Genomic DNA, 12,030 nt, shown 5'->3' with positions numbered 1-12,030 from the left:
GGGGAAGCATGGAGGCCATGATCAAATCAAATTTCACAAAATCGTGTGTCGTAGAAATAATGTTTTACTTACACGTTATCTCATAATATAACTTCAACTTGCCAAGATCAAGCTTGATTCGCATTTAAGCTGTAATCACATAATTACACTGTTGAATGTTGAGTATTCACTTAACATTGATATTATTTAGTTACTTAATGGGAATTCGGGCGAATAACAAAAAGACACCGACATTGTGGCTACGCACTAATCATGGTCAACGATGAAATCTGCACTGCACGCTTTACAGTGATTCTGGTAGTTAGTTGCCATTGGCAACCAACTACCAGAATCAATGTCACTGCCTGGCGCACAGTGAATGTTAATTAATCTTCCAAGTTGGAAACTATTTCATGTTTTTATACATTTATTATTGAAATGATTACTGGAAATAGAGGATGCGCATACTATATTCAGGTCCTATTAATAAAAATATTCATTGCAGTGCATTGTTCACAAAATTTCATAATTCCATTCACTGTATATCTAGATTTAAATAGCTCGGGGTGCTGCAATGCTGCAGTGCCTATGGATGAGCCGCTCCTTTATCCAAGCCAATAAAAATGTAATAGTCATTATTAATAAATGCAAAAATCAGAACATCTTTCACCCTAGAGATTAATGGCACATATGCACAAACAGGCACAGAACACACAGTGACAGAATACTGCCACAAGTTTCTAGCAGGCAGGCTTGCATGGTGATCCTATCCCCCTGCTGGAGCCCCATAATTCTCCTTAACAGGTCCACACTAGGCAGAGGCTCTTGAAGCTGGGACCCGCAACTGATCATCCAACCACGAAGTGAAAAGTGGTCTTATGCCATGTGAACTGCACAGAAATCTTTTTCTCTGTTTGGGCAATGAGCAACCTGCTGTCATGCTTGCATCATGACAGCAGGTTGCCAGGGGAAACTACTTACCATTATTCAAAATGGTACATCCTAAATGTATAATTTTCCATTTCGATTTTGAAAGTCTATGTTGATAGCATTTCAGTTGAAAAATCTGTGTCTGTTCCAATAATTTGGAATAGTTGTGGCATGCTGTAGCAATCATTCTTCTAGTTTTCCACATATCATCATAGCACCCAGAACTGCTGTTCAGCAAATTGAAACCACCAACTGAATCTTAAATCCCTATAATGGCAGTGCAAGCTATCATAGGGATTTAAGGGTTGGCAGATTACTGCCATCAGTAATCTACCAACAATTTTACCAAGTAGCGAGCATCGGTCCTTCGGTCGAAACACGGTTTGCTGGTACAGATGAAATAGCATAATGAGCCACCGAAGTAGTATCAGTTGTTAGATTGTCGTTCACAAGACACTTAATGTTCAGTTTTATTCATGATCAATTATTCAGGAGGTTGCAGCACCAATAACTGCATAGGCTAATATCAGTGCCATAAGTTGTATAGGCTGATGGCAGCACCAGGAACTGCCACCAGTAATAAATCATGCACCCACAGTGGCACTGGAAACTGCTGCATGAATGCTTAATCTTCTGCTACGATACTAAGCAGCACCATGAGCCACAAATATACTGGACAATTGTTGAACCTTAGCAGTACATGTTGTCCACCTGAACTCTACACTTCCTCCATAATTTGCCATAGAATTGTTTGAAACACTCCAGTCAGTCACATGGGATGATCCTAAAGTTGTAGTAATATTCATTTCCTCTGAGAGACCTGTATAGCAAACAGTTGAGATACATGCAAACTGTCCTTTGATTTTATTAGGGTTCTCACAACCATCATCCAATCTGAGCAAACATAGAAATTGATGAATTAGCTTGTTTCTTAAGTTGTCATACTTATTGCATACATAAAAAAAAAAAACATGATTCCGGTCTTCTAATGCTCTGCATGTGTACATAGACCTCTCACTAATTCCAAATTTGTTCAGTTTTGCAAAAAATGATCCATGACCAGTAATGAGAAACATTGTTTGCAGGTCTGAATTGAACCAGTTAGGTATTCCTCTGCCCTTACGGTCTACTGCTGGAAAGAATATTTTTGTTATCCTTCCTTTACTGCTGCAGTTCTATTTCCCCCCCCCCCTCCTCTCTTGCCAGTAACCCACCAACTGATCCCAGATGCATTTCTTTTCTTCTTTGTAACTTGCATCGACCTGTGTTATTATGTTCGTCTTTTCATAGTGAACTCCTCTCCACACATAGCAACACCTCACTTTGAAAACTAAGAATAAATCTCGTGGTAGCCAGCCTGCTATTATGTGCAGAGCATCATTGGACACTGTTTTACCCGCCATTGTCATTTTTAGTAACATTGAATGTTGAATTGCAAACAACTTTCTCACATTTCCTTTTTGTAATGCACAGTCAATCCACAGATAATCTCCTTAATTCACTAATGGAAAAAAAACACAATCATAAAATAGGTCTAACACTCTACCTTTAAGACCCCAGTCCTTTCTCATCACTCTAGCAATAAGTCCAACAAAATGACATACAGGTATTTCTCAACTTTACGAGTTAATTCATTCCTAGTGCACACTTGTAAAGTGAAAACTTGTAAAGTGAGAATTTATTTCCCATAGACATAAGGTTAAAAATAGGGGTTACGTTCTCAACAATGAAATTAGCTAGCTAATTGGTTTATGTTTAAACAATGATTGATTTATCGAAAGAAATGCAAACGTAGCCTGTAAAATCAAGCAAATTATAATAATAGAGAAATTATCTATGACTTACAAATGTTAAAGAATGTTTATTCTACGTCATCATCATAGACTAAATGCACACTCGTTGATCACTCATTATTGGCTCGGCACTTGTTGGTTTGTTCTACAAGGAGTCGTCTTCTTCAGAAATGCTCCAAGAGGTGTTAAAGCATATTTTAACAGCACACACAAATTGCAGCTAACACGATTCGCATGGAGTAACAAGTTTACAAAGCATAAAAAAAAAGAGAATGAAGAGAAGATTCTGAAAATTTGTGTGTTCTTTATATGATTGAAGATTGATTGAAGTAAAGGGGAAACACATTTCACCATAATAACGTAAAAAACCACACAATTCCAGCTATCGGCATTTTTGCAAATGCAAGAAGATTGAGTTTACTACCCGTTTATAATTGCTTGCAGTAACAGAAAAGCCCAATAAACCGGAAAGTGCAAATTGTTTTTATTGTTTTATGGTTGTGACCTCCAGAAATGTGCTTTAGAAAAATGTCACAAAGGCGTTCAAAATTGGTTCTTATAACGGAACATATGATAACGATGAAAGTGTAGTGCATTTTAATGATCTGAATTGTTAACTAATACAATTTACAAACCACACTCACAACCTTTTATATGGCTTTAAGGTCACGCTCGTGACCTTAAAAATGACATTTTAGAGAGATAAATAGCTTAGTTATACAGTGAAAATTTCAACTTCCGAGGTCTTGAAATGAATTACCAAAAACAATTTGTTATTGGGTTCACATTATGATATATTAACGATACTATGGTGTCTCTGGAACTGATCAATATCGTAAAGCTGGGAACACTGTATTGTATAGCTACGCACGTGGTTTGGAATGCAATATTCATGAATGTTTAACATTCATTTTTGCAATTAATGTTCATATTTTCGATTTTGTTGATACTTGGGGGGGAAAAAAAAAAACTTGAAAACCCGGGAACTTGTGAAGCGATAACTGCCTGTATTTTTTTCTCTGATATAATTAAATGAGAGATGAAAGGCAAATATCTATTTGCATACCTAAATACTTAATTATTTTTAAATACCCTAAGTTTACATCATCAGTCGCTATCACTGGGTTTCGATTGATTAACTGATAAATACCCCTTCAAAAGGATAGTTTGCTTTTTCCACTAGATACAGTTTGTCTATGAATACTTGATCATCAACTTAGCTCTGCTAACACCTGATTCAATGTCTCCTCTAGTTTCAATTGAGAATTGCCTCACACCAGCAAGTCTAGATCATCCTCTAGGTAATCATTGACACATCTTCATATTCTTGCAACAACCACTTAACACAAAATTCCACATAAGTGGGCCAAAGACTGAACCCTGTGGATACCCATGTACAACTATCCCCACTTACACTCCCTGCTGAAGATTTAACTATTACCCTGTGGTTATGGAAGTAGAAAAGATCTGACAGCTGTATTTTACTTTGCAGAGCATCACAAGAACACTTCCCACTTTATCATATCAACTGCTCCTGTGAAATAAATGAATATTCCCAAGCAATATTTCTTCGTACAGTTATAGATAATTCTTTTTAGCCTTTCAAGTGCATCATCAGTACCCTGCTGTGCTGTAAAGCCATACTGATCATTAGACACAAGACAGTGACTTCCCGCACAGGCAATAGTGCTATTCGAATAGCACCTTTCCTTCGATGAGAAGTGAGATTGGACAATATGAATCCACTTGCTCCGTTGGCTGTAATGGCAAATAATATCAATTTTAATGCCTTTCAAGGGGATGGAAATGTTCTCTCCTTGAGGCACACATTGAATATATCCAACAAATGGGAAAGGATTATTTTGAAGCTACACTTTTATCACTTCACCCTCTATCAAGTCTGTTCCAGGACATTTATTATTTCTTATTCTCCTTATTGTATTCTCTACTACCACAGCAAAGTCTTTTTCATCATCCTAACCTTGATAATCATCATTCAGCCTTTTAATCAGCTTTTGTTTTTCCCAAATATCATTGCAACATTCCTTCCTAATTTTGTCTTCTACCAGATGGTTTAAAATTAATTGAACACTTCAATTAATTTTAAACCATCTGGTGGAAGACAAAATTAGGGAGGGACATTGTATTATTCCTCCAAGTCCATGTTGTCACACTATTTTCTGTGATTGAATATGTCAAATCTCCAGCAGAATTTTTTAGTACTCCAGTACTTAATTTGTATACCAGACCTCAGGGATCGCTGTTACCACTCTTCCTTATAAGTTCTTTTTCTTTATAAGGTTGATATTTTTCTTTTGCAATAGTATGCGTATGTTTAGTTTTCACTTATTGATACACAATTCTTAAAATTGCCTGCTGTTCTCCACCCCATTATTTACTGCATTGATACATTTTCATTGCTCTGTTAGTTTCTTCTCACAATTGTCAATTTTGTGGCCTCCACTTCACTGGTGCACACTTATTCTGGCACCTCTTCATTGACGTCATTGATGTTTCATTTAGCCACTTTTGTATTGATTGAACAATCTCTTCACTATTCATTGTTCCCATTGTATCCAACACAGAGTCCGTGCTTAATGTACATAGATGAGAATGGAAAACATTCCAATTTATACTGTGCAAGGAGAATCTGTACAATTGATCTGGTATATAGCTTTGTCATTGTAATCCTCTTCCCTCTAAAAAAAATTTAATTTTTCTATGATCAGTAGTGACCCAGCCAGGCTCTTTTGACCAGTGCTAGTAAGGTCTGATCCACCTTACTAGCAGTTTAGTCTTTCAAGTGCATCATCAGTACTTTTCTGTGCTGTAAAGCCATTCTGATCATTAGACACAGGACAGTGACTTCCCACACAGGCAATAGTGCTATTCGATAGCAGTCTTTCAAATAGCACCTTTCCTTCACTTCACCTTTTCTTTCACTCAATGTACTGAAAGTAACATCTATATTTGATGCAACTACTTCAACAAATTCTCAGTGTACTCCAGATCGAGTGGTATTGTCATCATGCTTTAAGTACATTGACCAAATAGAATTTATGAGAATACTGTTGTATTGACGACTACAATTGACTCTGGAGATGTGGTTTACTGCAGCTGACTACTCTTGCTAATTGTGGGAATCCAATTATTCTTCCATATGATTCATATGGTTCCTGTATACATGCAATATCAATCTGGTTGCTGTTACAGCTTGTCAGTTACAAGCTACTCGCAGCCTGTCAGCAACTGCCCTTGATCTTTGCCCATTTAATTGAACTGTCGACAGCGATTTTCTGATTGTCACAAGATATTACAATACCAGCATGAATATTTTGTTCCTCATCTGTTCTGCAGTACTGATGAAAGCCATTAACATTTGTTCTTAATGCCATCATATGAAATCTGAAAACAAAATTAGTCTTCTATTATTAAACAGTGTATATGATCATATTCTGGGCATCATTTGTCCCTTGCTGTGAGTTGTGAAGAGTGCCATCCGGCTCAAAAGTCATATTTACTTCTATGTGAGGGGAATACGTTAATTGCATTTCTGCTTTACCTAGGTCTTCAACAATTAATCAATCTTCCGGTTGCTTTTCACACATTAATGCCAAGTCCATCTCTGCATTCTTCTGTATGCCTTCAGGTGTTTCAGCATCCTCCAAACTGTAACTTTTTTTTCTCATGTTTCTGGCATGTATTTTTTGCATCAAAAACTCAGTAGGCAAATGAACTGGAGTACACGATGACACACTGAAACAATTCCTCCTTGTATTTTCCATTTCCTCTTAATCTTCAGGTTGTTATTGGAAAGGAGGAGATTAGCTCATTATAATGCTGTGGTCATTCTATATTAGACAGAGGACTGTCCTCAAGGGTCACTCCAGATACTAAATCCTTCCATTCTTTTTCAGATGTTTGCATTTTTTTATTAAATTTCACCTCATTACTTTCATACATTTCACAGCTCTCAACTACACCACTGATTTTCACTTCCTCCTTTCTCTCAACACCTGCTTCAGCTTTGTTTTTCTTTTATTTGTGCTGCTCATCTCTACTGATGCTGTTAGCAAGGGCATATTACCATCTGTATGTTCCTCCAGACCCACTGCATCATTAAGTTGTGACAAGACTGTCTCATGCATATTATGCAATCCTTCTGAGCCCCCCCCCCCTTGATCACTAACGATTGTTTCTTTACGTCTCTGTGATTTCTTGGTTATATCCCAAAGCCTAATTACTAATTATTAAGCTTGTGTCAGTCAAACCTATTAAAGCACCCAGGTGGTGCTAATGGTTCTTCTTCCTTTAACACCAACATTTAAATCTATGGTCAATTGTCTCCCTTTGTTCCAATAAGTAACGTCTATATTCATATAATTTAGTCTCAATTTTTATCCCTATGTGTAATAAACTCAAATGAGATGACTGAATATAGGAGCATTTCCACTACAATAGATAATCAATTTTGGTTGAAATAGACCCCACAATTCAAATAGTAAATCTTAAAAGCATAATTCTTTAGCTTCCTATGCAGTTACATAGGTAGCCATCAGCATTGAAGATATTAAAGAATATTTCTTTAATATCTTCAATGTTTATAACATTGAAGATATTAACAAACCATTTATAACAAAATATTACTAGAAATAGTTAGAAGTTGGCTCCATGAATTAAATGTAAGTATGAGTAAATAACATCTGTTATTTAGTTATAATTCAAAAGTCTATCAATTAATGTGGAGCACACAGTTTCATGTCTTTACAACTCAACTGCCAATGCCCTCCTAAGTTTAGGGAACAGAAAAGAAAAATATATCATAAGGAGCCATATCAAATAAGTATAGTGGTTGTAACCTGCAGAATGGTTTTTCAGATAAACTTGTGCACAAGCTGGGTAGAGCAAAAAGGTGTTATCATGACTTTGCATCCACAGTGATTCCCATTTTTGTGTCTGTTTATGTTGTAATGCATTTTGGAGATATTTCCACACTTCTAAATAATTTTTTTCTGATTACCCTCTGGGGAAGACCACATAAGGTCAGAAGTGTTCACAAGATAAAGAGAATACAAGAACATTACACCATATTTAATAGTCGTGTGGGCTTGAACCATAGTCACTCAGATGTATTCTCATACCATAGTCTGATGTGGTGGAGTGTAGTCTGCTTACGTTAGTTCCTTGCTGGTAATATGCCAGGAATGTTTCATTTCTGTAGTGGGTAGAGTCACATGGCAGAGCAAAATTTAAATTTGTGTCTTATGTGTGTTCCGTATCCGTATGCTTTACGCAAGCGACTGGTATTATAGAAATATACAAATGAATGATCTGGCATCTTTATTAAAGAGAGGAAAATATGTACATATTACAGAGTTATGATAAACTGAGTATACCAATCAAGCAAGTAACAAAGTCTGCTAGTATATCAATAGGATTTTCAGAGCAATTCATAAAAAAAGGATTAAAAGTCGAACAAAAGGTAAACTTTGTAAAAATTTATGTAAGTTATTCTCTGCACCAATTGATTGTGATATCATAAGGTGAACAATCCAGGATTTTTATGTTTATTATAAAAAAAGTATAAACTATATCTAAGTTAATCCCAGTGTTAAAATAGAAAATGAATTAACTGGGAAAGAGAAATTTTAAGAATTTCTTCAGAAAATATGGTTTTATTGGAAAACATCTCAAAACAGAAGAAAAGATTTAATGGAAAGAAATGACATATTTAAGAGAATGAAGGATGTGTGGGAAATGAAAAGAATAAGAAACAGAGACCTGTTATTTTATGTTGACAACCTGGATTTGACATGTGGATAATGTAGCTTAGAAGAAACAATTATCAGTTGTTTCTAGTGATAACAAAAAAGACTTAAAAAAAAAAAAATTCATTACATAATAATATTAAATACTATGTTTTCAACCACTAAGTACAACTGAATTCCAAATCCTGCCTCGGGCTTGGATCAGAGTAGTGCGAAAAACCTTGGGAGGTGCATTATGGCCACAGAAGCCGATGCGCCAATAACTAACAAAAAAAAAACAACTCAATTCCTAGTTTTATTTTTGTATTTGTGTGTTGTATATTTGTATGTTTTTAAATATCTACTTTTCAATATACTGAACAAAAAAAAAGCTGTTTACCAACAGTATTTGTTTTATAAAACTTGTAATTAAAGTGTAATATCTATTTTCCAATTCCAAAAGTTTTATTTCTCATCTTTCACTTCAAATACAGTTATAAACTTTGCTGTACCAGCAAAAAAAAAAAAAAAAAAAAAAAGTGTTCCACTTCTCCCATAAGTATCAATCGGTTTGAGGCATTGATTTCCCAAACTGTTGATCTTAACTTATTCCAGTAATTATCAATTTACTGAATAAAGGAATGAACCCACATGTTGCACTTTCCTTGTTTCAGGTAATGAGAACAGCAGATTTGGCTATGCAGAGGGAGTTTAGGTCATTAGCAAAAGATTGATCTTTTTGCACTGTTGTAATTCAATTACAAGAGAAGAAGCAAAATTCTGTTTGGGCTCCTATTTTTTGGCTTCTTGAAATGTGAATAATTTGGTATAATGTTTAAAGAAATTACGTGATCGCCGAAGAATTTGTGCAACATCTACATTGTTGATGTGCTTTGAGCCATGGCACCATTTTGCTTGAAACCTTCAGCATTGTTCATTGCATTCCAATAAGGACATGAAATCCATTATTATTTCCTGGTAATATTCAGCAGTTATTGTATCACTAAAGGAAATGGGACCAGTAACTTTCGGTCGAGAGACAGCACCCCATACACTGATTTTCAAGGAGTGCACTGGTCTTTCATGAAAGATGTGAATTTCCGCACTCCATGTTCTAGTGTTTTGGGTAGTAACATATCCACTTAGATGAAACCATGCTTCATCATATAGATAACTTTAGCTAAAATCTTAATACCTTCTCAAGTGAAGTGTGTAAACTACCTACAGTATTGAATTCATTTTTCCCTGTCAGGTTCCTTGAGTTTCTGCATGACATGTGTACAATGTGGATGGAGTTTTAAATTCTTTGTAGCCTTATATACACTTCATAATATAATCCACTCTGCTGTGAACATTTTCTCGGATTTTTGTGGAGAGTGTAATAAAGTCTGACGAATATTGTTGACACTATCATCACCTAATGTTGACCAACCAGAATGTTTTCTGTTATGCACACTTCTTCCTATGTCATGGAAACGTTTCATCAGATGAGATATTGCTGATTTCTTTGGTGCAGGAGAACTGGGAAATGCACACAAAATTCATTCTGGCAAGTTAAATAAGAATGAGATGTCAGCTAGCGTTCAACAATGAATATTCATTGCACTTGCGAAAAATGCATGTTTGCACTTCATCTCTTGAAAGATGACTGTCACAAGTCTGTTACAAAATCACATGACCTGTGCTGGTTTAGTCATGGTTATGCTTTTGTTAGGGATACCAGTCGAACTGCCCTCAATTACAATCAGCAATAAATATTTAACTGTGGGTTGTATGACTTCAATTGCCCTGTAGTATAGCATTGTAAACAGGCAATGAAGAATGTCTCAGCTACATAATGTGTGTGTGTGTGTGTGTGTGTGTGTGTGTGTGTGTGTGTGTGTGAGAGAGAGAGAGAGAAATATCAAGTACAATTATATTATAGCACAAAACCTATTTATGTGATCAAACTAAATTAATAACAATGCTTTTTTTTAATAGCAGTTCACTTCTATATCTGCATACTTCACATAAGCACACATTATTAAGAGGATATCATCATTTGGAAATGCATTCCTAATAGGATTTTCAACTAAAAACACAAAAGAAACTTATAAGGAGATAAAATAAAAACAGAGCTGAGTGCACACAATTAAAATACTATTGGCAATGGGTGGGCTTCACTTTTTAAAGTTCTTACTTCTTCATCAGTTAATTTACTAAAATATGAGAGAAGGTTATAATTGCATGCTAATGTAAAGTATGTAGCTAGAGGAGAGTTTTTCTTTTAAAAAGCATTGCTATTAATTATGTAGCATCAATAAAAATGGTGTCGCATTGTAGGGTACTGTAGGTTTTTGTTTTCACAAGTGTTGTAAAAGAGTGTGGTACTTCATTACACTTACCGCTTTCTTTGCAGTTTGTGCAATTCTCTAAAGCTTAGTGCACAGCAGACAAATCTATTAAAAATCTGAGGTGATATTCTAACTTACAGTGCACAGAGTTGTTTATATTTTTAACATAATCAAAATCAAACAGAGCTTCTCCTCCAAATCTCAGTTTCACACTACAAATTAATAAGGTTAATAAAATTTATCTTAAGTAATTTGCCTCTTTTTAGAATGATATAATTACAATAAGCTTTTTTGCCAAACAAATTATTTTTTAATAGGTTATATTCCTAGATATAATACCTATACAGTGTACAAGTAACAGTGCTGTATAATAAATGTAGCTTTTAAAAAGCAAGCAAAGGAAACAAAATACACAAGAAATACAAATCTGCTCACTTACTGCTCTTTATTGAGATTGAAAGGAATGATTTCAAAATTATATCTACTGGGTGATAAGATGCAACAGACCAGAAGGCATTTCTATGTTTTAGAATGCAAATTTTGGAAAAAAAATATTTTATTACATATGTGAGTATTTGAAACAAATTCACAAGTGCTTGCTAATTAAAATGTTAATTTAAAAGGATACATTTTACTCTTTGTATAATGGATTGTTACCATAAGTCACACTCAACATTACTAATATTATGGTCTGAACTTCCTTCAAAAATTGCTCCATTTCCAGGCCCATCAAGGACATTGTCACTTTGCCACTTGAAAGACAGCCAGGTGGGCAGGAGTAGCAGTGCGTAGCACACGCTTCTTGATTAGACTGGGGTTCGAGCCCGTGACCACCAAATACGGAGGATGCGGAAAGGTCAGGGAATGACCACTGCATATCCCCGGAGCAATATGGCCTTAGTTGCTAATGCTCCTAAAAACCAAATAACAAACAAACAAACAAACTTGAAAGACATGGCAAAAGCCTGGTGCTGCCCAGTCTAGCTTCCACTATTTTTCACCCATTTGTATGCCTGAGAAATGGTTAGTTGCTTCTGTTGGTGTCAGACTGTAATTTGGTGCCTATGTCCATTTGATCCACTTTTCATGCATGGATGTCTAATGACTAGTTGGCAAAGGTCTCCTAGAATTGTAGCTAACTCTGTGTTTAATTCAGCAACATTCAGATTTTTTGTTGCACTTGTTACGAATGATCTGAAATGGTCATACAATAAAAGAGCTAGTTTTTTTATTGTATGACTATATATA

At 35.4% G+C, this 12,030-nt stretch overlaps 1 protein-coding gene across 1 annotated transcript in view; it reads left to right on the top strand.

The window, feature by feature from the left end:
* The window catches only part of LOC150087413 (PC-esterase domain-containing protein 1A-like), a 151,827-nt gene that overhangs the window by 46,784 nt on the left and 93,013 nt on the right, over positions 1 to 12,030 (top strand). The gene's annotated exons all lie outside the window — the stretch shown is intronic.

The sequence above is a fragment of the Mastigoproctus giganteus genome, chromosome 4, assembly GCF_048544385.1.
Source record: "Mastigoproctus giganteus isolate SK-2022 chromosome 4, ASM4854438v1, whole genome shotgun sequence".
NCBI classification, from domain to species: Eukaryota; Metazoa; Arthropoda; class Arachnida; order Uropygi; family Thelyphonidae; genus Mastigoproctus; species Mastigoproctus giganteus.
Note: the sequence above shows the minus strand (reverse complement) of the source record. Positions and strands in the feature narration are given on the sequence as shown.